Source organism: Hyla sarda, unplaced genomic scaffold (assembly GCF_029499605.1).
Source record: "Hyla sarda isolate aHylSar1 unplaced genomic scaffold, aHylSar1.hap1 scaffold_540, whole genome shotgun sequence".
NCBI classification, from domain to species: Eukaryota; Metazoa; Chordata; class Amphibia; order Anura; family Hylidae; genus Hyla; species Hyla sarda.
This window is the reverse complement of record NW_026610551.1, coordinates 183,204-208,351: the sequence shown is the minus strand read 5'-3', so window position 1 is coordinate 208,351 and position 25,148 is coordinate 183,204. Positions and strand designations below refer to the sequence as shown.

Below are 25,148 nucleotides of genomic sequence, written 5' to 3'. Positions count from 1 at the left end.
CACAAGCAGAAGCAGAAGCAGCAGAAGCAGCAGCAGCACCACCTTTTGTTTTTTGGCTGCAGCAGCAGCAAGGCCCACAGGGCTGGCTAGCTGGCTAGCCAGCAAGCAGGTAGCAATGAAAGTAGGAATCTTTCTTTTTAACCCTGTAAGGGGGTGGTGCACTGTACCCGAAGATACTGCCATATCGGGTCAATGCATAGGGCGACGGAAGCAAGCTTCGAAATCGGCCCCCGTTCTCAAAAATCCATTTAATATATGGTCCCCAGATAGGGGACGTATCAGATATTAAACTGATAAGAACAGATACTACACTTGATCTTAGCCAAAAGGCCGAGAAGCGATAACCGTGAAAGGGGCGGGCCCAACAAGGTGCCCTTCATGGGCACTATCACTGCTTGCTGTCAGGGAGGCTGCCAGACAATTTTCCATGCACACTCTGGGCTGGGGGGCAGTCAACCACCAGTACACACAGCAGAACCTAAACCCATACCATTATTGCTAAGCAGCAAGACAGGGGCCCATTGCACTCCCACGGGGCCTTTTTAAATGCAATCCATAACCCGGATTTGCCAGGAACCCTTCTTACTCCTCCTACTTGCATGTGACACTGGGCTTAGGATCTGCATAGGAAACACACACACAAGCACACACCTACCTTTGTTGCCTGCAGATGCCTCCTTGGCTGTCCCCAAACGGTATCAAACCAACACCCACGGGAAGCTGTAAGCATAGAGGACATGCCTGCACCCCATTGGACTTACCTGTGTGGGTTAAACCCGGGTTATTTGACAACCTATGGCGGTGATGGTTCTGCTCAGGCAGAGCAGTGCTGATGCTCCTCATAAAGCTGTCGCTGCTGTGAAGGTTCTAGGTGACATCACAAATCCCTATGGTTACATACACAACAAAGCTGGGTTGTTGTTGTTTACACTCTGCAAGGCCTGTGGAAGTGAGTGACATCATAGCACTGTAGTTCTGAGGGTTCTAGATGGATGCAACAATCTCCTGTTGCTTCTATGAAGGCCATAATAGACGACATCACCAAACAGCTCCATAGTCACATACACAGCAAAGGAGAGATGTTGTTTACACCTAGTGATGTCAGTGGTATTGAGTGACATCACAGCACAGTGCTAAGGCTCCTGGGCCTGGACACAGCAGCGGCTGCAATATCTCAACGGAGAATACGTTTATATATATGTGTGTGTGTGCGCGTATATATATATATATATATATATATATATATATATTTCTCCGCCGAAATCACTTTTAAACCCATTTCCACCTTTTTTTCCCTTCTCTTCCTCTTACTTTTTTTTCACGTTTTTTTACGTTTTTCTCCTTTTCGCCTCTTTTCTGGGCGTATTATTCTTCTTTTTCTTCTTTTTTTTCGTCTAATGCATACCCCATCAGTGCAGCAATGCTTATTCAATACCGCCAGCAGATGGAGACACTGGGGGATAATTTTCTAAGGATTTATACTGATTTTTCCTGTCTGAATTTGTCGCACAGAAAGTTGCAGGCCAAATATGTGTGACATTTCTGCGACTTTAGCTTCTAGAGCATTTTTACAACATTATACATAGGTGCTGAATACATAAAAAGCGACTGTTCAGCGACAGACAAGTCGCATCGGCTGAAAGTAGGCCAGAATGTCAGTCCATGTTGGAGCAGGTTTAGATACAGTCTAAAGTATAGATCTCAAAGTCTGTGCACAGAATTTAGCAAGGGCCTCGCACCTTCTGATGCATCAGGTAGGTGCACAATAGCATAGCCTAACCCTCTGTACTTTGGTCTATATTGATGCGGGACATAGACAGCCAGCTGATGACCAATCCATTAGTGCAATGGATGGCTGGAAGCATTTGTCTTTGCCTTTGCAATACCACAGAAGCAATGCATGGTCAATGTACAGCAATGACACACCTGTGTGAACAGCCAGGAGACCCCCCCCCCCCATGTTATGTTACATAGTTACATAGTTAGTACGGTCGAAAAAAGACATATGTCCATCAAGTTCAACCAGGGAATTAAGGGGTAGGGGTGTGGCGCGATATTGGGGAAGGGATGAGATTTTATATTTCTTCATAAGCATTAATCTTATTTTGTCAATTAGGAACATTCAGCACCCACCCGCTATCAAGGCAGCTGCCTATCATGTCATGCCCTACCTGCACAGGTGTGCTGGCTACTCAAATGATCCAATTAAGGAGGCCATTTAGTCAGCAGCAGCAGAAGTCCTGTGCCTGGACGCTCCAACAGCGGCCAGACACAAGCAGAAGCAGAAGCAGCAGAAGCAGCAGCAGCACCACCTTTTGTTTTTTGGCTGCAGCAGCAGCAAGGCCCACAGGGCTGGCTAGCTGGCTAGCCAGCAAGCAGGTAGCAATGAAAGTAGGAATCTTTCTTTTTAACCCTGTAAGGGGGTGGTGCACTGTACCCGAAGATACTGCCATATCGGGTCAATGCATAGGGCGACGGAAGCAAGCTTCGAAATCGGCCCCCGTTCTCAAAAATCCATTTAATATATGGTCCCCAGATAGGGGACGTATCAGATATTAAACTGATAAGAACAGATACTACACTTGATCTTAGCCAAAAGGCCGAGAAGCGATAACCGTGAAAGGGGCGGGCCCAACAAGGTGCCCTTCATGGGCACTATCACTGCTTGCTGTCAGGGAGGCTGCCAGACAATTTTCCATGCACACTCTGGGCTGGGGGGCAGTCAACCACCAGTACACACAGCAGAACCTAAACCCATACCATTATTGCTAAGCAGCAAGACAGGGGCCCATTGCACTCCCACGGGGCCTTTTTAAATGCAATCCATAACCCGGATTTGCCAGGAACCCTTCTTACTCCTCCTACTTGCATGTGACACTGGGCTTAGGATCTGCATAGGAAACACACACACAAGCACACACCTACCTTTGTTGCCTGCAGATGCCTCCTTGGCTGTCCCCAAACGGTATCAAACCAACACCCACGGGAAGCTGTAAGCATAGAGGACATGCCTGCACCCCATTGGACTTACCTGTGTGGGTTAAACCCGGGTTATTTGACAACCTATGGCGGTGATGGTTCTGCTCAGGCAGAGCAGTGCTGATGCTCCTCATAAAGCTGTCGCTGCTGTGAAGGTTCTAGGTGACATCACAAATCCCTATGGTTACATACACAACAAAGCTGGGTTGTTGTTGTTTACACTCTGCAAGGCCTGTGGAAGTGAGTGACATCATAGCACTGTAGTTCTGAGGGTTCTAGATGGATGCAACAATCTCCTGTTGCTTCTATGAAGGCCATAATAGACGACATCACCAAACAGCTCCATAGTCACATACACAGCAAAGGAGAGATGTTGTTTACACCTAGTGATGTCAGTGGTATTGAGTGACATCACAGCACAGTGCTAAGGCTCCTGGGCCTGGACACAGCAGCGGCTGCAATATCTCAACGGAGAATACGTTTATATATATGTGTGTGTGTGCGCGTATATATATATATATATATATATATATATATATATATATATATTTCTCCGCCGAAATCACTTTTAAACCCATTTCCACCTTTTTTTCCCTTCTCTTCCTCTTACTTTTTTTTCACGTTTTTTTTACGTTTTTCTCCTTTTCGCCTCTTTTCTGGGCGTATTATTCTTCTTTTTCTTCTTTTTTTTCGTCTAATGCATACCCCATCAGTGCAGCAATGCTTATTCAATACCGCCAGCAGATGGAGACACTGGGGGATAATTTTCTAAGGATTTATACTGATTTTTCCTGTCTGAATTTGTCGCACAGAAAGTTGCAGGCCAAATATGTGTGACATTTCTGCGACTTTAGCTTCTAGAGCATTTTTACAACATTATACATAGGTGCTGAATACATAAAAAGCGACTGTTCAGCGACAGACAAGTCGCATCGGCTGAAAGTAGGCCAGAATGTCAGTCCATGTTGGAGCAGGTTTAGATACAGTCTAAAGTATAGATCTCAAGGTCTGTGCACAGAATTTAGCAAGGGCCTCGCACCTTCTGATGCATCAGGTAGGTGCACAATAGCATAGCCTAACCCTCTGTACTTTGGTCTATATTGATGCGGGACATAGACAGCCAGCTGATGACCAATCCATTAGTGCAATGGATGGCTGGAAGCATTTGTCTTTGCCTTTGCAATACCACAGAAGCAATGCATGGTCAATGTACAGCAATGACACACCTGTGTGAACAGCCAGGAGACCCCCCCCCCCCCCATGTTATGTTACATAGTTACATAGTTAGTACGGTCGAAAAAAGACATATGTCCATCAAGTTCAACCAGGGAATTAAGGGGTAGGGGTGTGGCGCGATATTGGGGAAGGGATGAGATTTTATATTTCTTCATAAGCATTAATCTTATTTTGTCAATTAGGAACATTCAGCACCCACCCGCTATCAAGGCAGCTGCCTATCATGTCATGCCCTACCTGCACAGGTGTGCTGGCTACTCAAATGATCCAATTAAGGAGGCCATTTAGTCAGCAGCAGCAGAAGTCCTGTGCCTGGACGCTCCAACAGCGGCCAGACACAAGCAGAAGCAGAAGCAGCAGAAGCAGCAGCAGCACCACCTTTTGTTTTTTGGCTGCAGCAGCAGCAAGGCCCACAGGGCTGGCTAGCTGGCTAGCCAGCAAGCAGGTAGCAATGAAAGTAGGAATCTTTCTTTTTAACCCTGTAAGGGGGTGGTGCACTGTACCCGAAGATACTGCCATATCGGGTCAATGCATAGGGCGACGGAAGCAAGCTTCGAAATCGGCCCCCGTTCTCAAAAATCCATTTAATATATGGTCCCCAGATAGGGGACGTATCAGATATTAAACTGATAAGAACAGATACTACACTTGATCTTAGCCAAAAGGCCGAGAAGCGATAACCGTGAAAGGGGCGGGCCCAACAAGGTGCCCTTCATGGGCACTATCACTGCTTGCTGTCAGGGAGGCTGCCAGACAATTTTCCATGCACACTCTGGGCTGGGGGGCAGTCAACCACCAGTACACACAGCAGAACCTAAACCCATACCATTATTGCTAAGCAGCAAGACAGGGGCCCATTGCACTCCCACGGGGCCTTTTTAAATGCAATCCATAACCCGGATTTGCCAGGAACCCTTCTTACTCCTCCTACTTGCATGTGACACTGGGCTTAGGATCTGCATAGGAAACACACACACAAGCACACACCTACCTTTGTTGCCTGCAGATGCCTCCTTGGCTGTCCCCAAACGGTATCAAACCAACACCCACGGGAAGCTGTAAGCATAGAGGACATGCCTGCACCCCATTGGACTTACCTGTGTGGGTTAAACCCGGGTTATTTGACAACCTATGGCGGTGATGGTTCTGCTCAGGCAGAGCAGTGCTGATGCTCCTCATAAAGCTGTCGCTGCTGTGAAGGTTCTAGGTGACATCACAAATCCCTATGGTTACATACACAACAAAGCTGGGTTGTTGTTGTTTACACTCTGCAAGGCCTGTGGAAGTGAGTGACATCATAGCACTGTAGTTCTGAGGGTTCTAGATGGATGCAACAATCTCCTGTTGCTTCTATGAAGGCCATAATAGACGACATCACCAAACAGCTCCATAGTCACATACACAGCAAAGGAGAGATGTTGTTTACACCTAGTGATGTCAGTGGTATTGAGTGACATCACAGCACAGTGCTAAGGCTCCTGGGCCTGGACACAGCAGCGGCTGCAATATCTCAACGGAGAATACGTTTATATATATGTGTGTGTGTGCGCGTATATATATATATATATATATATATATATATATATATATATATATTTCTCCGCCGAAATCACTTTTAAACCCATTTCCACCTTTTTTTCCCTTCTCTTCCTCTTACTTTTTTTTCACGTTTTTTTACGTTTTTCTCCTTTTCGCCTCTTTTCTGGGCGTATTATTCTTCTTTTTCTTCTTTTTTTTCGTCTAATGCATACCCCATCAGTGCAGCAATGCTTATTCAATACCGCCAGCAGATGGAGACACTGGGGGATAATTTTCTAAGGATTTATACTGATTTTTCCTGTCTGAATTTGTCGCACAGAAAGTTGCAGGCCAAATATGTGTGACATTTCTGCGACTTTAGCTTCTAGAGCATTTTTACAACATTATACATAGGTGCTGAATACATAAAAAGCGACTGTTCAGCGACAGACAAGTCGCATCGGCTGAAAGTAGGCCAGAATGTCAGTCCATGTTGGAGCAGGTTTAGATACAGTCTAAAGTATAGATCTCAAAGTCTGTGCACAGAATTTAGCAAGGGCCTCGCACCTTCTGATGCATCAGGTAGGTGCACAATAGCATAGCCTAACCCTCTGTACTTTGGTCTATATTGATGCGGGACATAGACAGCCAGCTGATGACCAATCCATTAGTGCAATGGATGGCTGGAAGCATTTGTCTTTGCCTTTGCAATACCACAGAAGCAATGCATGGTCAATGTACAGCAATGACACACCTGTGTGAACAGCCAGGTGACCCCCCCCCCCCCCCCCCATGTTATGTTACATAGTTACATAGTTAGTACAGTCGAAAAAAGACATATGTCCATCAAGTTCAACCAGGGAATTAAGGGGTAGGGGTGTGGCGCGATATTGGGGAAGGGATGAGATTTTATATTTCTTCATAAGCATTAATCTTATTTTGTCAATTAGGAACATTCAGCACCCACCCGCTATCAAGGCAGCTGCCTATCATGTCATGCCCTACCTGCACAGGTGTGCTGGCTACTCAAATGATCCAATTAAGGAGGCCATTTAGTCAGCAGCAGCAGAAGTCCTGTGCCTGGACGCTCCAACAGCGGCCAGACACAAGCAGAAGCAGAAGCAGCAGAAGCAGCAGCAGCACCACCTTTTGTTTTTTGGCTGCAGCAGCAGCAAGGCCCACAGGGCTGGCTAGCTGGCTAGCCAGCAAGCAGGTAGCAATGAAAGTAGGAATCTTTCTTTTTAACCCTGTAAGGGGGTGGTGCACTGTACCCGAAGATACTGCCATATCGGGTCAATGCATAGGGCGACGGAAGCAAGCTTCGAAATCGGCCCCCGTTCTCAAAAATCCATTTAATATATGGTCCCCAGATAGGGGACGTATCAGATATTAAACTGATAAGAACAGATACTACACTTGATCTTAGCCAAAAGGCCGAGAAGCGATAACCGTGAAAGGGGCGGGCCCAACAAGGTGCCCTTCATGGGCACTATCACTGCTTGCTGTCAGGGAGGCTGCCAGACAATTTTCCATGCACACTCTGGGCTGGGGGGCAGTCAACCACCAGTACACACAGCAGAACCTAAACCCATACCATTATTGCTAAGCAGCAAGACAGGGGCCCATTGCACTCCCACGGGGCCTTTTTAAATGCAATCCATAACCCGGATTTGCCAGGAACCCTTCTTACTCCTCCTACTTGCATGTGACACTGGGCTTAGGATCTGCATAGGAAACACACACACAAGCACACACCTACCTTTGTTGCCTGCAGATGCCTCCTTGGCTGTCCCCAAACGGTATCAAACCAACACCCACGGGAAGCTGTAAGCATAGAGGACATGCCTGCACCCCATTGGACTTACCTGTGTGGGTTAAACCCGGGTTATTTGACAACCTATGGCGGTGATGGTTCTGCTCAGGCAGAGCAGTGCTGATGCTCCTCATAAATCTGTCGCTGCTGTGAAGGTTCTAGGTGACATCACAAATCCCTATGGTTACATACACAACAAAGCTGGGTTGTTGTTGTTTACACTCTGCAAGGCCTGTGGAAGTGAGTGACATCATAGCACTGTAGTTCTGAGGGTTCTAGATGGATGCAACAATCTCCTGTTGCTTCTATGAAGGCCATAATAGACGACATCACCAAACAGCTCCATAGTCACATACACAGCAAAGGAGAGATGTTGTTTACACCTAGTGATGTCAGTGGTATTGAGTGACATCACAGCACAGTGCTAAGGCTCCTGGGCCTGGACACAGCAGCGGCTGCAATATCTCAACGGAGAATACGTTTATATATATGTGTGTGTGTGCGCGTATATATATATATATATATATATATATATATATATATATATATATATTTCTCCGCCGAAATCACTTTTAAACCCATTTCCACCTTTTTTTCCCTTCTCTTCCTCTTACTTTTTTTTCACGTTTTTTTTTACGTTTTTCTCCTTTTCGCCTCTTTTCTGGGCGTATTATTCTTCTTTTTCTTCTTTTTTTTCGTCTAATGCATACCCCATCAGTGCAGCAATGCTTATTCAATACCGCCAGCAGATGGAGACACTGGGGGATAATTTTCTAAGGATTTATACTGATTTTTCCTGTCTGAATTTGTCGCACAGAAAGTTGCAGGCCAAATATGTGTGACATTTCTGCGACTTTAGCTTCTAGAGCATTTTTACAACATTATACATAGGTGCTGAATACATAAAAAGCGACTGTTCAGCGACAGACAAGTCGCATCGGCTGAAAGTAGGCCAGAATGTCAGTCCATGTTGGAGCAGGTTTAGATACAGTCTGAAGTATAGATCTCAAAGTCTGTGCACAGAATTTAGCAAGGGCCTCGCACCTTCTGATGCATCAGGTAGGTGCACAATAGCATAGCCTAACCCTCTGTACTTTGGTCTATATTGATGCGGGACATAGACAGCCAGCTGATGACCAATCCATTAGTGCAATGGATGGCTGGAAGCATTTGTCTTTGCCTTTGCAATACCACAGAAGCAATGCATGGTCAATGTACAGCAATGACACACCTGTGTGAACAGCCAGGAGACCCCCCCCCCCCCATGTTATGTTACATAGTTACATAGTTAGTACGGTCGAAAAAAGACATATGTCCATCAAGTTCAACCAGGGAATTAAGGGGTAGGGGTGTGGCGCGATATTGGGGAAGGGATGAGATTTTATATTTCTTCATAAGCATTAATCTTATTTTGTCAATTAGGAACATTCAGCACCCACCCGCTATCAAGGCAGCTGCCTATCATGTCATGCCCTACCTGCACAGGTGTGCTGGCTACTCAAATGATCCAATTAAGGAGGCCATTTAGTCAGCAGCAGCAGAAGTCCTGTGCCTGGACGCTCCAACAGCGGCCAGACACAAGCAGAAGCAGAAGCAGCAGAAGCAGCAGCAGCACCACCTTTTGTTTTTTGGCTGCAGCAGCAGCAAGGCCCACAGGGCTGGCTAGCTGGCTAGCCAGCAAGCAGGTAGCAATGAAAGTAGGAATCTTTCTTTTTAACCCTGTAAGGGGGTGGTGCACTGTACCCGAAGATACTGCCATATCGGGTCAATGCATAGGGCGACGGAAGCAAGCTTCGAAATCGGCCCCCGTTCTCAAAAATCCATTTAATATATGGTCCCCAGATAGGGGACGTATCAGATATTAAACTGATAAGAACAGATACTACACTTGATCTTAGCCAAAAGGCAGAGAAGCGATAACCGTGAAAGGGGCGGGCCCAACAAGGTGCCCTTCATGGGCACTATCACTGCTTGCTGTCAGGGAGGCTGCCAGACAATTTTCCATGCACACTCTGGGCTGGGGGGCAGTCAACCACCAGTACACACAGCAGAACCTAAACCCATACCATTATTGCTAAGCAGCAAGACAGGGGCCCATTGCACTCCCACGGGGCCTTTTTAAATGCAATCCATAACCCGGATTTGCCAGGAACCCTTCTTACTCCTCCTACTTGCATGTGACACTGGGCTTAGGATCTGCATAGGAAACACACACACAAGCACACACCTACCTTTGTTGCCTGCAGATGCCTCCTTGGCTGTCCCCAAACGGTATCAAACCAACACCCACGGGAAGCTGTAAGCATAGAGGACATGCCTGCACCCCATTGGACTTACCTGTGTGGGTTAAACCCGGGTTATTTGACAACCTATGGCGGTGATGGTTCTGCTCAGGCAGAGCAGTGCTGATGCTCCTCATAAAGCTGTCGCTGCTGTGAAGGTTCTAGGTGACATCACAAATCCCTATGGTTACATACACAACAAAGCTGGGTTGTTGTTGTTTACACTCTGCAAGGCCTGTGGAAGTGAGTGACATCATAGCACTGTAGTTCTGAGGGTTCTAGATGGATGCAACAATCTCCTGTTGCTTCTATGAAGGCCATAATAGACGACATCACCAAACAGCTCCATAGTCACATACACAGCAAAGGAGAGATGTTGTTTACACCTAGTGATGTCAGTGGTATTGAGTGACATCACAGCACAGTGCTAAGGCTCCTGGGCCTGGACACAGCAGCGGCTGCAATATCTCAACGGAGAATACGTTTATATATATGTGTGTGTGTGCGCGTATATATATATATATATATATATATATATATATATATATATTTCTCCGCCGAAATCACTTTTAAACCCATTTCCACCTTTTTTTCCCTTCTCTTCCTCTTACTTTTTTTTCACGTTTTTTTTACGTTTTTCTCCTTTTCGCCTCTTTTCTGGGCGTATTATTCTTCTTTTTCTTCTTTTTTTTCGTCTAATGCATACCCCATCAGTGCAGCAATGCTTATTCAATACCGCCAGCAGATGGAGACACTGGGGGATAATTTTCTAAGGATTTATACTGATTTTTCCTGTCTGAATTTGTCGCACAGAAAGTTGCAGGCCAAATATGTGTGACATTTCTGCGACTTTAGCTTCTAGAGCATTTTTACAACATTATACATAGGTGCTGAATACATAAAAAGCGACTGTTCAGCGACAGACAAGTCGCATCGGCTGAAAGTAGGCCAGAATGTCAGTCCATGTTGGAGCAGGTTTAGATACAGTCTAAAGTATAGATCTCAAAGTCTGTGCACAGAATTTAGCAAGGGCCTCGCACCTTCTGATGCATCAGGTAGGTGCACAATAGCATAGCCTAACCCTCTGTACTTTGGTCTATATTGATGCGGGACATAGACAGCCAGCTGATGACCAATCCATTAGTGCAATGGATGGCTGGAAGCATTTGTCTTTGCCTTTGCAATACCACAGAAGCAATGCATGGTCAATGTACAGCAATGACACACCTGTGTGGACAGCCAGGAGACCCCCCCCCCCCCCATGTTATGTTACATAGTTACATAGTTAGTACGGTCGAAAAAAGACATATGTCCATCAAGTTCAACCAGGGAATTAAGGGGTAGGGGTGTGGCGCGATATTGGGGAAGGGATGAGATTTTATATTTCTTCATAAGCATTAATCTTATTTTGTCAATTAGGAACATTCAGCACCCACCCGCTATCAAGGCAGCTGCCTATCATGTCATGCCCTACCTGCACAGGTGTGCTGGCTACTCAAATGATCCAATTAAGGAGGCCATTTAGTCAGCAGCAGCAGAAGTCCTGTGCCTGGACGCTCCAACAGCGGCCAGACACAAGCAGAAGCAGAAGCAGCAGAAGCAGCAGCAGCACCACCTTTTGTTTTTTGGCTGCAGCAGCAGCAAGGCCCACAGGGCTGGCTAGCTGGCTAGCCAGCAAGCAGGTAGCAATGAAAGTAGGAATCTTTCTTTTTAACCCTGTAAGGGGGTGGTGCACTGTACCCGAAGATACTGCCATATCGGGTCAATGCATAGGGCGACGGAAGCAAGCTTCGAAATCGGCCCCCGTTCTCAAAAATCCATTTAATATATGGTCCCCAGATAGGGGACGTATCAGATATTAAACTGATAAGAACAGATACTACACTTGATCTTAGCCAAAAGGCCGAGAAGCGATAACCGTGAAAGGGGCGGGCCCAACAAGGTGCCCTTCATGGGCACTATCACTGCTTGCTGTCAGGGAGGCTGCCAGACAATTTTCCATGCACACTCTGGGCTGGGGGGCAGTCAACCACCAGTACACACAGCAGAACCTAAACCCATACCATTATTGCTAAGCAGCAAGACAGGGGCCCATTGCACTCCCACGGGGCCTTTTTAAATGCAATCCATAACCCGGATTTGCCAGGAACCCTTCTTACTCCTCCTACTTGCATGTGACACTGGGCTTAGGATCTGCATAGGAAACACACACACAAGCACACACCTACCTTTGTTGCCTGCAGATGCCTCCTTGGCTGTCCCCAAACGGTATCAAACCAACACCCACGGGAAGCTGTAAGCATAGAGGACATGCCTGCACCCCATTGGACTTACCTGTGTGGGTTAAACCCGGGTTATTTGACAACCTATGGCGGTGATGGTTCTGCTCAGGCAGAGCAGTGCTGATGCTCCTCATAAAGCTGTCGCTGCTGTGAAGGTTCTAGGTGACATCACAAATCCCTATGGTTACATACACAACAAAGCTGGGTTGTTGTTGTTTACACTCTGCAAGGCCTGTGGAAGTGAGTGACATCATAGCACTGTAGTTCTGAGGGTTCTAGATGGATGCAACAATCTCCTGTTGCTTCTATGAAGGCCATAATAGACGACATCACCAAACAGCTCCATAGTCACATACACAGCAAAGGAGAGATGTTGTTTACACCTAGTGATGTCAGTGGTATTGAGTGACATCACAGCACAGTGCTAAGGCTCCTGGGCCTGGACACAGCAGCGGCTGCAATATCTCAACGGAGAATACGTTTATATATATGTGTGTGTGTGCGCGTATATATATATATATATATATATATATATATATATATATATATTTCTCCGCCGAAATCACTTTTAAACCCATTTCCACCTTTTTTTCCCTTCTCTTCCTCTTACTTTTTTTTCACGTTTTTTTACGTTTTTCTCCTTTTCGCCTCTTTTCTGGGCGTATTATTCTTCTTTTTCTTCTTTTTTTTCGTCTAATGCATACCCCATCAGTGCAGCAATGCTTATTCAATACCGCCAGCAGATGGAGACACTGGGGGATAATTTTCTAAGGATTTATACTGATTTTTCCTGTCTGAATTTGTCGCACAGAAAGTTGCAGGCCAAATATGTGTGACATTTCTGCGACTTTAGCTTCTAGAGCATTTTTACAACATTATACATAGGTGCTGAATACATAAAAAGCGACTGTTCAGCGACAGACAAGTCGCATCGGCTGAAAGTAGGCCAGAATGTCAGTCCATGTTGGAGCAGGTTTAGATACAGTCTAAAGTATAGATCTCAAAGTCTGTGCACAGAATTTAGCAAGGGCCTCGCACCTTCTGATGCATCAGGTAGGTGCACAATAGCATAGCCTAACCCTCTGTACTTTGGTCTATATTGATGCGGGACATAGACAGCCAGCTGATGACCAATCCATTAGTGCAATGGATGGCTGGAAGCATTTGTCTTTGCCTTTGCAATACCACAGAAGCAATGCATGGTCAATGTACAGCAATGACACACCTGTGTGAACAGCCAGGAGACCCCCCCCCCCCCCCCCATGTTATGTTACATAGTTACATAGTTAGTACGGTCGAAAAAAGACATATGTCCATCAAGTTCAACCAGGGAATTAAGGGGTAGGGGTGTGGCGCGATATTGGGGAAGGGATGAGATTTTATATTTCTTCATAAGCATTAATCTTATTTTGTCAATTAGGAACATTCAGCACCCACCCGCTATCAAGGCAGCTGCCTATCATGTCATGCCCTACCTGCACAGGTGTGCTGGCTACTCAAATGATCCAATTAAGGAGGCCATTTAGTCAGCAGCAGCAGAAGTCCTGTGCCTGGACGCTCCAACAGCGGCCAGACACAAGCAGAAGCAGAAGCAGCAGAAGCAGCAGCAGCACCACCTTTTGTTTTTTGGCTGCAGCAGCAGCAAGGCCCACAGGGCTGGCTAGCTGGCTAGCCAGCAAGCAGGTAGCAATGAAAGTAGGAATCTTTCTTTTTAACCCTGTAAGGGGGTGGTGCACTGTACCCGAAGATACTGCCATATCGGGTCAATGCATAGGGCGACGGAAGCAAGCTTCGAAATCGGCCCCCGTTCTCAAAAATCCATTTAATATATGGTCCCCAGATAGGGGACGTATCAGATATTAAACTGATAAGAACAGATACTACACTTGATCTTAGCCAAAAGGCCGAGAAGCGATAACCGTGAAAGGGGCGGGCCCAACAAGGTGCCCTTCATGGGCACTATCACTGCTTGCTGTCAGGGAGGCTGCCAGACAATTTTCCATGCACACTCTGGGCTGGGGGGCAGTCAACCACCAGTACACACAGCAGAACCTAAACCCATACCATTATTGCTAAGCAGCAAGACAGGGGCCCATTGCACTCCCACGGGGCCTTTTTAAATGCAATCCATAACCCGGATTTGCCAGGAACCCTTCTTACTCCTCCTACTTGCATGTGACACTGGGCTTAGGATCTGCATAGGAAACACACACACAAGCACACACCTACCTTTGTTGCCTGCAGATGCCTCCTTGGCTGTCCCCAAACGGTATCAAACCAACACCCACGGGAAGCTGTAAGCATAGAGGACATGCCTGCACCCCATTGGACTTACCTGTGTGGGTTAAACCCGGGTTATTTGACAACCTATGGCGGTGATGGTTCTGCTCAGGCAGAGCAGTGCTGATGCTCCTCATAAAGCTGTCGCTGCTGTGAAGGTTCTAGGTGACATCACAAATCCCTATGGTTACATACACAACAAAGCTGGGTTGTTGTTGTTTACACTCTGCAAGGCCTGTGGAAGTGAGTGACATCATAGCACTGTAGTTCTGAGGGTTCTAGATGGATGCAACAATCTCCTGTTGCTTCTATGAAGGCCATAATAGACGACATCACCAAACAGCTCCATAGTCACATACACAGCAAAGGAGAGATGTTGTTTACACCTAGTGATGTCAGTGGTATTGAGTGACATCACAGCACAGTGCTAAGGCTCCTGGGCCTGGACACAGCAGCGGCTGCAATATCTCAACGGAGAATACGTTTATATATATGTGTGTGTGTGCGCGTATATATATATATATATATATATATATATATATATATATATATTTCTCCGCCGAAATCACTTTTAAACCCATTTCCACCTTTTTTTCCCTTCTCTTCCTCTTACTTTTTTTTCAAGTTTTTTTACGTTTTTCTCCTTTTCGCCTCTTTTCTGGGCGTATTATTCTTCTTTTTCTTCTTTTTTTTCGTCTAATGCATACCCCATCAGTGCAGCAATGCTTATTCAATACCGCCAGCAGATGGAGACACTGGGGGATAATTTTCTAAGGATTTATACTGATTTTTCCTGTCTGAATTTGTCGCACAGAAAGTTGCAGGCCAAATATGTGTGACATTTCTGCGACTTTAGCTTCTAGAGCATTTTTACAACATTATACATAGGTGCTGAATACATAAAAAGCGACTGTTCAGCGACAGACAAGTCGCATCGGCTGAAAGTAGGCCAGAATGTCAGTCCATGTTGGAGCAGGTTTAGATACAGTCTAAAGTATAGATCTCAAAGTCTGTGCACAGAATTTAGCAAGGGCCTCGCACCTTCTGATGCATCAGGTAGGTGCACAATAGCATAGCCTAACCCTCTGTACTTTGGTCTATATTGATGCGGGACATAGACAGCCAGCTGATGACCAATCCATTAGTGCAATGGATGGCTGGAAGCATTTGTCTTTGCCTTTGCAATACCACAGAAGCAATGCATGGTCAATGTACAGCAATGACACACCTGTGTGAACAGCCAGGAGACCCCCCCCCCCCCATGTTATGTTACATAGTTACATAGTTAGTACGGTCGAAAAAAGACATATGTCCATCAAGTTCAACCAGGGAATTAAGGGGTAGGGGTGTGGCGCGATATTGGGGAAGGGATGAGATTTTATATTTCTTCATAAGCATTAATCTTATTTTGTCAATTAGGAACATTCAGCACCCACCCGCTATCAAGGCAGCTGCCTATCATGTCATGCCCTACCTGCACAGGTGTGCTGGCTACTCAAATGATCCAATTAAGGAGGCCATTTAGTCAGCAGCAGCAGAAGTCCTGTGCCTGGACGCTCCAACAGCGGCCAGACACAAGCAGAAGCAGCAGAAGCAGCAGCAGCACCACCTTTTGTTTTTTGGCTGCAGCAGCAGCAAGGCCCACAGGGCTGGCTAGCTGGCTAGCCAGCAAGCAGGTAGCAATGAAAGTAGGAATCTTTCTTTTTAACCCTGTAAGGGGGTGGTGCACTGTACCCGAAGATACTGCCATATCGGGTCAATGCATAGGGCGACGGAAGCAAGCTTCGAAATCGGCCCCCGTTCTCAAAAATCCATTTAATATATGGTCCCCAGATAGGGGACGTATCAGATATTAAACTGATAAGAACAGATACTACACTTGATCTTAGCCAAAAGGCCGAGAAGCGATAACCGTGAAAGGGGCGGGCCCAACAAGGTGCCCTTCATGGGCACTATCACTGCTTGCTGTCAGGGAGGCTGCCAGACAATTTTCCATGCACACTCTGGGCTGGGGGGCAGTCAACCACCAGTACACACAGCAGAACCTAAACCCATACCATTATTGCTAAGCAGCAAGACAGGGGCCCATTGCACTCCCACGGGGCCTTTTTAAATGCAATCCATAACCCGGATTTGCCAGGAACCCTTCTTACTCCTCCTACTTGCATGTGACACTGGGCTTAGGATCTGCATAGGAAACACACACACAAGCACACACCTACCTTTGTTGCCTGCAGATGCCTCCTTGGCTGTCCCCAAACGGTATCAAACCAACACCCACGGGAAGCTGTAAGCATAGAGGACATGCCTGCACCCCATTGGACTTACCTGTGTGGGTTAAACCCGGGTTATTTGACAACCTATGGCAGTGATGGTTCTGCTCAGGCAGAGCAGTGCTGATGCTCCTCATAAAGCTGTCGCTGCTGTGAAGGTTCTAGGTGACATCACAAATCCCTATGGTTACATACACAACAAAGCTGGGTTGTTGTTGTTTACACTCTGCAAGGCCTGTGGAAGTGAGTGACATCATAGCACTGTAGTTCTGAGGGTTCTAGATGGATGCAACAATCTCCTGTTGCTTCTATGAAGGCCATAATAGACGACATCACCAAACAGCTCCATAGTCACATACACAGCAAAGGAGAGATGTTGTTTACACCTAGTGATGTCAGTGGTATTGAGTGACATCACAGCACAGTGCTAAGGCTCCTGGTCCTGGACACAGCAGCGGCTGCAATATCTCAACGGAGAATACGTTTATATATATGTGTGTGTGTGCGCGTATATATATATATATATATATATATATATATATATATATATATATTTCTCCGCCGAAATCACTTTTAAACCCATTTCCACCTTTTTTTCCCTTCTCTTCCTCTTACTTTTTTTTCACGTTTTTTTACGTTTTTCTCCTTTTCGCCTCTTTTCTGGGCGTATTATTCTTCTTTTTCTTCTTTTTTTTCGTCTAATGCATACCCCATCAGTGCAGCAATGCTTATTCAATACCGCCAGCAGATGGAGACACTGGGGGATAATTTTCTAAGGATTTATACTGATTTTTCCTGTCTGAATTTGTCGCACAGAAAGTTGCAGGCCAAATATGTGTGACATTTCTGCGACTTTAGCTTCTAGAGCATTTTTACAACATTATACATAGGTGCTGAATACATAAAAAGCGACTGTTCAGCGACAGACAAGTCGCATCGGCTGAAAGTAGGCCAGAATGTCAGTCCATGTTGGAGCAGGTTTAGATACAGTCTAAAGTATAGATCTCAAGGTCTGTGCACAGAATTTAGCAAGGGCCTCGCACCTTCTGATGCATCAGGTAGGTGCACAATAGCATAGCCTAACCCTCTGTACTTTGGTCTATATTGATGCGGGACATAGACAGCCAGCTGATGACCAATCCATTAGTGCAATGGATGGCTGGAAGCATTTGTCTTTGCCTTTGCAATACCACATAAGCAATGCATGGTCAATGTACAGCAATGACACACCTGTGTGAACAGCCAGGAGACCCCCCCCCCCCCCCCATGTTATGTTACATAGTTACATAGTTAGTACGGTCGAAAAAAGACATATGTCCATCAAGTTCAACCAGGGAATTAAGGGGTAGGGGTGTGGCGCGATATTGGGGAAGGGATGAGATTTTATATTTCTTCATAAGCATTAATCTTATTTTGTCAATTAGGAACATTCAGCACCCACCCGCTATCAAGGCAGCTGCCTATCATGTCATGCCCTACCTGCACAGGTGTGCTGGCTACTCAAATGATCCAATTAAGGAGGCCATTTAGTCAGCAGCAGCAGAAGTCCTGTGCCTGGACGCTCCAACAGCGGCCAGACACAAGCAGAAGCAGAAGCAGCAGAAGCAGCAGCAGCACCACCTTTTGTTTTTTGGCTGCAGCAGCAGCAAGGCCCACAGGGCTGGCTAGCTGGCTAGCCAGCAAGCAGGTAGCAATGAAAGTAGGAATCTTTCTTTTTAACCCTGTAAGGGGGTGGTGCACTGTACCCGAAGATACTGCCATATCGGGTCAATGCATAGGGCGACGGAAGCAAGCTTCGAAATCGGCCCCCGTTCTCAAAAATCCATTTAATATATGGTCCCCAGATAGGGGACGTATCAGATATTAAACTGATAAGAACAGATACTACACTTGATCTTAGCCAAAAGGCCGAGAAGCGATAACCGTGAAAGGGGCGGGCCCAACAAGGTGCCCTTCATGGGCACTATCACTGCTTGCTGTCAGGGAGGCTGCCAGACAATTTTCCATGCACACTCTGGGCTGGGGGGCAGTCAACCACCAGTACACACAGCAGAACCTAAACCCATACCATTATTGCTAAGCAGCAAGACAGGGGCCCATTGCACTCCCACGGGGCCTTTTTAAATGCAATCCATAACCCGGATTTGCCAGGAACCCTTCTTACTCCTCCTACTTGCATGTGACACTGGGCTTAGGATCTGCATAGGAAACACACACACAAGCACACACCTACCTTTGTTGCCTGCAGATGCCTCCTTGGCTGTCCCCAAACGGTATCAAACCAACACCCACGGGAAGCTGTAAGCATAGAGGACATGCCTGCACCCCATTGGACTTACCTGTGTGGGTTAAACCCGGGTTATTTGACAACCTATGGCGGTGATGGTTCTGCTCAGGCAGAGCAGTGCTGATGCTCCTCATAAAGCTGTCGCTGCTGTGAAGGTTCTAGGTGACATCACAAATCCCTATGGTTACATACACAACAAAGCTGGGTTGTTGTTGTTTACACTCTGCAAGGCCTGTGGAAGTGAGTGACATCATAGCACTGTAGTTCTGAGGGTTCTAGATGGATGCAACAATCTCCTGTTGCTTCTATGAAGGCCATAATAGACGACATCACCAAACAGCTCCATAGTCACATACACAGCAAAGGAGAGATGTTGTTTACACCTAGTGATGTCAGTGGTATTGAGTGACATCACAGCACAGTGCTAAGGCTCCTGGGCCTGGACACAGCAGCGGCTGCAATATCTCAACGGAGAATACGTTTATATATATGTGTGTGTGTGCGCGTATATATATATATATATATATATATATATATATATATATATATATTTCTCCGCCGAAATCACTTTTAAACCCATTTCCACCTTTTTTTCCCTTCTCTTCCTCTTACTTTTTTTTCACGTTTTTTTTACGTTTTTCTCCTTTTCGCCTCTTTTCTGGGCGTATTATTCTTCTTTTTCTTCTTTTTTTTCGTCTAATGCATACCCCATCAGTGCAGCAATGCTTATTCAATACCGCCAGCAGATGGAGACACTGGGGGATAATTTTCTAAGGATTTATACTGATTTTTCCTGTCTGAATTTGTCGCACAGAAAGTTGCAGGCCAAATATGTGTGACATTTCTGCGACTTTAGCTTCTAGAGCATTTTTACAACATTATACATAGGTGCTGAATACATAAAAAGCGACTGTTCAGCGACAGACAAGTCGCATCGGCTGAAAGTAGGCCAGAATGTCAGTCCATGTTGGAGCAGGTTTAGATACAGTCTAAAGTATAGATCTCAAAGTCTGTGCACAGAATTTAGCAAGGGCCTCGCACCTTCTGATGCATCAGGTAGGTGCACAATAGCATAGCCTAACCCTCTGTACTTTGGTCTATATTGATGCGGGACATAGACAGCCAGCTGATGACCAATCCATTAGTGCAATGGATGGCTGGAAGCATTTGTCTTTGCCTTTGCAATACCACAGAAGCAATGCATGGTCAATGTACAGCAATGACACACCTGTGTGGACAGCCAGGAGACCCCCCCCCCCCATGTTATGTTACATAGTTACATAGTTAGTACGGTCGAAAAAAGACATATGTCCATCAAGTTCAACCAGGGAATTAAGGGGTAGGGGTGTGGCGCGATATTGGGGAAGGGATGAGATTTTATATTTCTTCATAAGCATTAATCTTATTTTGTCAATTAGGAACATTCAGCACCCACCCGCTATCAAGGCAGCTGCCTATCATGTCATGCCCTACCTGCACAGGTGTGCTGGCTACTCAAATGATCCAATTAAGGAGGCCATTTAGTCAGCAGCAGCAGAAGTCCTGTGCCTGGACGCTCCAACAGCGGCCAGACACAAGCAGAAGCAGAAGCAGCAGCAGCACCACCTTTTGTTTTTTGGCTGCAGCAGCAGCAAGGCCCACAGGGCTGGCTAGCTGGCTAGCCAGCAAGCAGGTAGCAATGAAAGTAGGAATCTTTCTTTTTAACCCTGTAAGGGGGTGGTGCACTGTACCCGAAGATACTGCCATATCGGGTCAATGCATAGGGCGACGGAAGCAAGCTTCGAAATCGGCCCCCGTTCTCAAAAATCCATTTAATATATGGTCCCCAGATAGGGGACGTATCAGATATTAAACTGATAAGAACAGATACTACACTTGATCTTAGCCAAAAGGCCGAGAAGCGATAACCGTGAAAGGGGCGGGCCCAACAAGGTGCCCTTCATGGGCACTATCACTGCTTGCTGTCAGGGAGGCTGCCAGACAATTTTCCATGCACACTCTGGGCTGGGGGGCAGTCAACCACCAGTACACACAGCAGAACCTAAACCCATACCATTATTGCTAAGCAGCAAGACAGGGGCCCATTGCACTCCCACGGGGCCTTTTTAAATGCAATCCATAACCCGGATTTGCCAGGAACCCTTCTTACTCCTCCTACTTGCATGTGACACTGGGCTTAGGATCTGCATAGGAAACACACACACAAGCACACACCTACCTTTGTTGCCTGCAGATGCCTCCTTGGCTGTCCCCAAACGGTATCAAACCAACACCCACGGGAAGCTGTAAGCATAGAGGACATGCCTGCACCCCATTGGAATTACCTGTGTGGGTTAAACCCGGGTTATTTGACAACCTATGGCGGTGATGGTTCTGCTCAGGCAGAGCAGTGCTGATGCTCCTCATAAAGCTGTCGCTGCTGTGAAGGTTCTAGGTGACATCACAAATCCCTATGGTTACATACACAACAAAGCTGGGTTGTTGTTGTTTACACTCTGCAAGGCCTGTGGAAGTGAGTGACATCATAGCACTGTAGTTCTGAGGGTTCTAGATGGATGCAACAATCTCCTGTTGCTTCTATGAAGGCCATAATAGACGACATCACCAAACAGCTCCATAGTCACATACACAGCAAAGGAGAGATGTTGTTTACACCTAGTGATGTCAGTGGTATTGAGTGACATCACAGCACAGTGCTAAGGCTCCTGGGCCTGGACACAGCAGCGGCTGCAATATCTCAACGGAGAATACGTTTATATATATGTGTGTGTGTGCGCGTATATATATATATATATATATATATATATATATATATATATATATATATATATATATATATTTCTCCGCCGAAATCACTTTTAAACCCATTTCCACCTTTTTTTCCCTTCTCTTCCTCTTACTTTTTTTTCACGTTTTTTTACGTTTTTCTCCTTTTCGCCTCTTTTCTGGGCGTATTATTCTTCTTTTTCTTCTTTTTTTTCGTCTAATGCATACCCCATCAGTGCAGCAATGCTTATTCAATACCGCCAGCAGATGGAGACACTGGGGGATAATTTTCTAAGGATTTATACTGATTTTTCCTGTCTGAATTTGTCGCACAGAAAGTTGCAGGCCAAATATGTGTGACATTTCTGCGACTTTAGCTTCTAGAGCATTTTTACAACATTATACATAGGTGCTGAATACATAAAAAGCGACTGTTCAGCGACAGACAAGTCGCATCGGCTGAAAGTAGGCCAGAATGTCAGTCCATGTTGGAGCAGGTTTAGATACAGTCTAAAGTATAGATCTCAAAGTCTGTGCACAGAATTTAGCAAGGGCCTCGCACCTTCTGATGCATCAGGTAGGTGCACAATAGCATAGCCTAACCCTCTGTACTTTGGTCTATATTGATGCGGGACATAGACAGCCAGCTGATGACCAATCCATTAGTGCAATGGATGGCTGGAAGCATTTGTCTTTGCCTTTGCAATACCACAGAAGCAATGCATGGTCAATGTACAGCAATGACACACCTGTGTGAACAGCCAGGAGACCCCCCCCCCCCCCATGTTATGTTACATAGTTACATAGTTAGTACGGTCGAAAAAAGACATATGTCCATCAAGTTCAACCAGGGAATTAAGGGGTAGGGGTGTGGCGCGATATTGGGGAAGGGATGAGATTTTATATTTCTTCATAAGCATTAATCTTATTTTGTCAATTAGGAACATTCAGCACCCACCCGCTATCAAGGCAGCTGCCTATCATGTCATGCCCTACCTGCACAGGTGTGCTGGCTACTCAAATGATCCAATTAAGGAGGCCATTTAGTCAGCAGCAGCAGAAGTCCTGTGCCTGGACGCTCCAACAGCGGCCAGACACAAGCAGAAGCAGAAGCAGCAGAAGCAGCAGCAGCACCACCTTTTGTTTTTTGGCTGCAGCAGCAGCAAGGCCCACAGGGCTGGCTAGCTGGCTAGCCAGCAAGCAGGTAGCAATGAAAGTAGGAATCTTTCTTTTTAACCCTGTAAGGGGGTGGTGCACTGTACCCGAAGATACTGCCATATCGGGTCAATGCATAGGGCGACGGAAGCAAGCTTCGAAATCGGCCCCCGTTCTCAAAAATCCATTTAATATATGGTCCCCAGATAGGGGACGTATCAGATATTAAACTGATAAGAACAGATACTACACTTGATCTTAGCCAAAAGGCCGAGAAGCGATAACCGTGAAAGGGGCGGGCCCAACAAGGTGCCCTTCATGGGCACTATCACTGCTTGCTGTCAGGGAGGCTGCCAGACAATTTTCCATGCACACTCTGGGCTGGGGGGCAGTCAACCACCAGTACACACAGCAGAACCTAAACCCATACCATTATTGCTAAGCAGCAAGACAGGGGCCCATTGCACTCCCACGGGGCCTTTTTAAATGCAATCCATAACCCGGATTTGCCAGGAACCCTTCTTACTCCTCCTACTTGCATGTGACACTGGGCTTAGGATCTGCATAGGAAACACACACACAAGCACACACCTACCTTTGTTGCCTGCAGATGCCTCCTTGGCTGTCCCCAAACGGTATCAAACCAACACCCACGGGAAGCTGTAAGCATAGAGGACATGCCTGCACCCCATTGGACTTACCTGTGTGGGTTAAACCCGGGTTATTTGACAACCTATGGCGGTGATGGTTCTGCTCAGGCAGAGCAGTGCTGATGCTCCTCATAAAGCTGTCGCTGCTGTGAAGGTTCTAGGTGACATCACAAATCCCTATGGTTACATACACAACAAAGCTGGGTTGTTGTTGTTTACACTCTGCAAGGCCTGTGGAAGTGAGTGACATCATAGCACTGTAGTTCTGAGGGTTCTAGATGGATGCAACAATCTCCTGTTGCTTCTATGAAGGCCATAATAGACGACATCACCAAACAGCTCCATAGTCACATACACAGCAAAGGAGAGATGTTGTTTACACCTAGTGATGTCAGTGGTATTGAGTGACATCACAGCACAGTGCTAAGGCTCCTGGGCCTGGACACAGCAGCGGCTGCAATATCTCAACGGAGAATACGTTTATATATATGTGTGTGTGTGCGCGTATATATATATATATATATATATATATATATATATATATATTTCTCCGCCGAAATCACTTTTAAACCCATTTCCACCTTTTTTTCCCTTCTCTTCCTCTTACTTTTTTTTCACGTTTTTTTACGTTTTTCTCCTTTTCGCCTCTTTTCTGGGCGTATTATTCTTCTTTTTCTTCTTTTTTTTCGTCTAATGCATACCCCATCAGTGCAGCAATGCTTATTCAATACCGCCAGCAGATGGAGACACTGGGGGATAATTTTCTAAGGATTTATACTGATTTTTCCTGTCTGAATTTGTCGCACAGAAAGTTGCAGGCCAAATATGTGTGACATTTCTGCGACTTTAGCTTCTAGAGCATTTTTACAACATTATACATAGGTGCTGAATACATAAAAAGCGACTGTTCAGCGACAGACAAGTCGCATCGGCTGAAAGTAGGCCAGAATGTCAGTCCATGTTGGAGCAGGTTTAGATACAGTCTAAAGTATAGATCTCAAAGTCTGTGCACAGAATTTAGCAAGGGCCTCGCACCTTCTGATGCATCAGGTAGGTGCACAATAGCATAGCCTAACCCTCTGTACTTTGGTCTATATTGATGCGGGACATAGACAGCCAGCTGATGACCAATCCATTAGTGCAATGGATGGCTGGAAGCATTTGTCTTTGCCTTTGCAATACCACAGAAGCAATGCATGGTCAATGTACAGCAATGACACACCTGTGTGAACAGCCAGGAGACCCCCCCCCCCATGTTATGTTACATAGTTACATAGTTAGTACGGTCAAAAAAAGACATATGTCCATCAAGTTCAACCAGGGAATTAAGGGGTAGGGGTGTGGCGCGATATTGGGGAAGGGATGAGATTTTATATTTCTTCATAAGCATTAATCTTATTTTGTCAATTAGGAACATTCAGCACCCACCCGCTATCAAGGCAGCTGCCTATCATGTCATGCCCTACCTGCACAGGTGTGCTGGCTACTCAAATGATCCAATTAAGGAGGCCATTTAGTCAGCAGCAGCAGAAGTCCTGTGCCTGGACGCTCCAACAGCGGCCAGACACAAGCAGAAGCAGAAGCAGCAGAAGCAGCAGCAGCACCACCTTTTGTTTTTTGGCTGCAG

General features: G+C 46.1%; 11 non-coding genes across 11 annotated transcripts; all 11 read right to left on the bottom strand.

Annotated features, from left to right (window-relative positions):
* Nucleotides 1–151: 151 nt before the first annotated feature.
* On the bottom strand, nucleotides 152–342 carry LOC130339252 (U2 spliceosomal RNA). Its single transcript, XR_008879658.1, has one exon. It is a non-coding gene; the product is annotated as a U2 spliceosomal RNA (small nuclear RNA).
* Nucleotides 343–2,421: 2,079 nt separating this feature from the next.
* Nucleotides 2,422–2,612, bottom strand: LOC130339251 (U2 spliceosomal RNA). Its single transcript, XR_008879657.1, has one exon. It is a non-coding gene; the product is annotated as a U2 spliceosomal RNA (small nuclear RNA).
* Nucleotides 2,613–4,702: 2,090 nt separating this feature from the next.
* LOC130339250 (U2 spliceosomal RNA) lies at nucleotides 4,703–4,893 on the bottom strand. The gene has a single exon (XR_008879656.1). It is a non-coding gene; the product is annotated as a U2 spliceosomal RNA (small nuclear RNA).
* A 2,095-nt stretch (nucleotides 4,894–6,988) lies between these two features.
* LOC130339249 (U2 spliceosomal RNA) lies at nucleotides 6,989–7,179 on the bottom strand. The gene has a single exon (XR_008879655.1). It is a non-coding gene; the product is annotated as a U2 spliceosomal RNA (small nuclear RNA).
* Nucleotides 7,180–9,273: 2,094 nt separating this feature from the next.
* Nucleotides 9,274–9,464, bottom strand: LOC130339266 (U2 spliceosomal RNA). Its single transcript, XR_008879670.1, has one exon. It is a non-coding gene; the product is annotated as a U2 spliceosomal RNA (small nuclear RNA).
* Nucleotides 9,465–11,552: 2,088 nt separating this feature from the next.
* LOC130339248 (U2 spliceosomal RNA) lies at nucleotides 11,553–11,743 on the bottom strand. Its single transcript, XR_008879654.1, has one exon. It is a non-coding gene; the product is annotated as a U2 spliceosomal RNA (small nuclear RNA).
* Nucleotides 11,744–13,835: 2,092 nt separating this feature from the next.
* LOC130339247 (U2 spliceosomal RNA) lies at nucleotides 13,836–14,026 on the bottom strand. Its single transcript, XR_008879653.1, has one exon. It is a non-coding gene; the product is annotated as a U2 spliceosomal RNA (small nuclear RNA).
* Nucleotides 14,027–16,108: 2,082 nt separating this feature from the next.
* LOC130339245 (U2 spliceosomal RNA) lies at nucleotides 16,109–16,299 on the bottom strand. The gene has a single exon (XR_008879651.1). It is a non-coding gene; the product is annotated as a U2 spliceosomal RNA (small nuclear RNA).
* Nucleotides 16,300–18,392: 2,093 nt separating this feature from the next.
* LOC130339244 (U2 spliceosomal RNA) lies at nucleotides 18,393–18,583 on the bottom strand. The gene has a single exon (XR_008879650.1). It is a non-coding gene; the product is annotated as a U2 spliceosomal RNA (small nuclear RNA).
* Nucleotides 18,584–20,664: 2,081 nt separating this feature from the next.
* On the bottom strand, nucleotides 20,665–20,855 carry LOC130339243 (U2 spliceosomal RNA). Its single transcript, XR_008879649.1, has one exon. It is a non-coding gene; the product is annotated as a U2 spliceosomal RNA (small nuclear RNA).
* A 2,107-nt stretch (nucleotides 20,856–22,962) lies between these two features.
* On the bottom strand, nucleotides 22,963–23,153 carry LOC130339241 (U2 spliceosomal RNA). The gene has a single exon (XR_008879648.1). It is a non-coding gene; the product is annotated as a U2 spliceosomal RNA (small nuclear RNA).
* Between the last annotated feature and the right edge of the window lie 1,995 nt (nucleotides 23,154–25,148).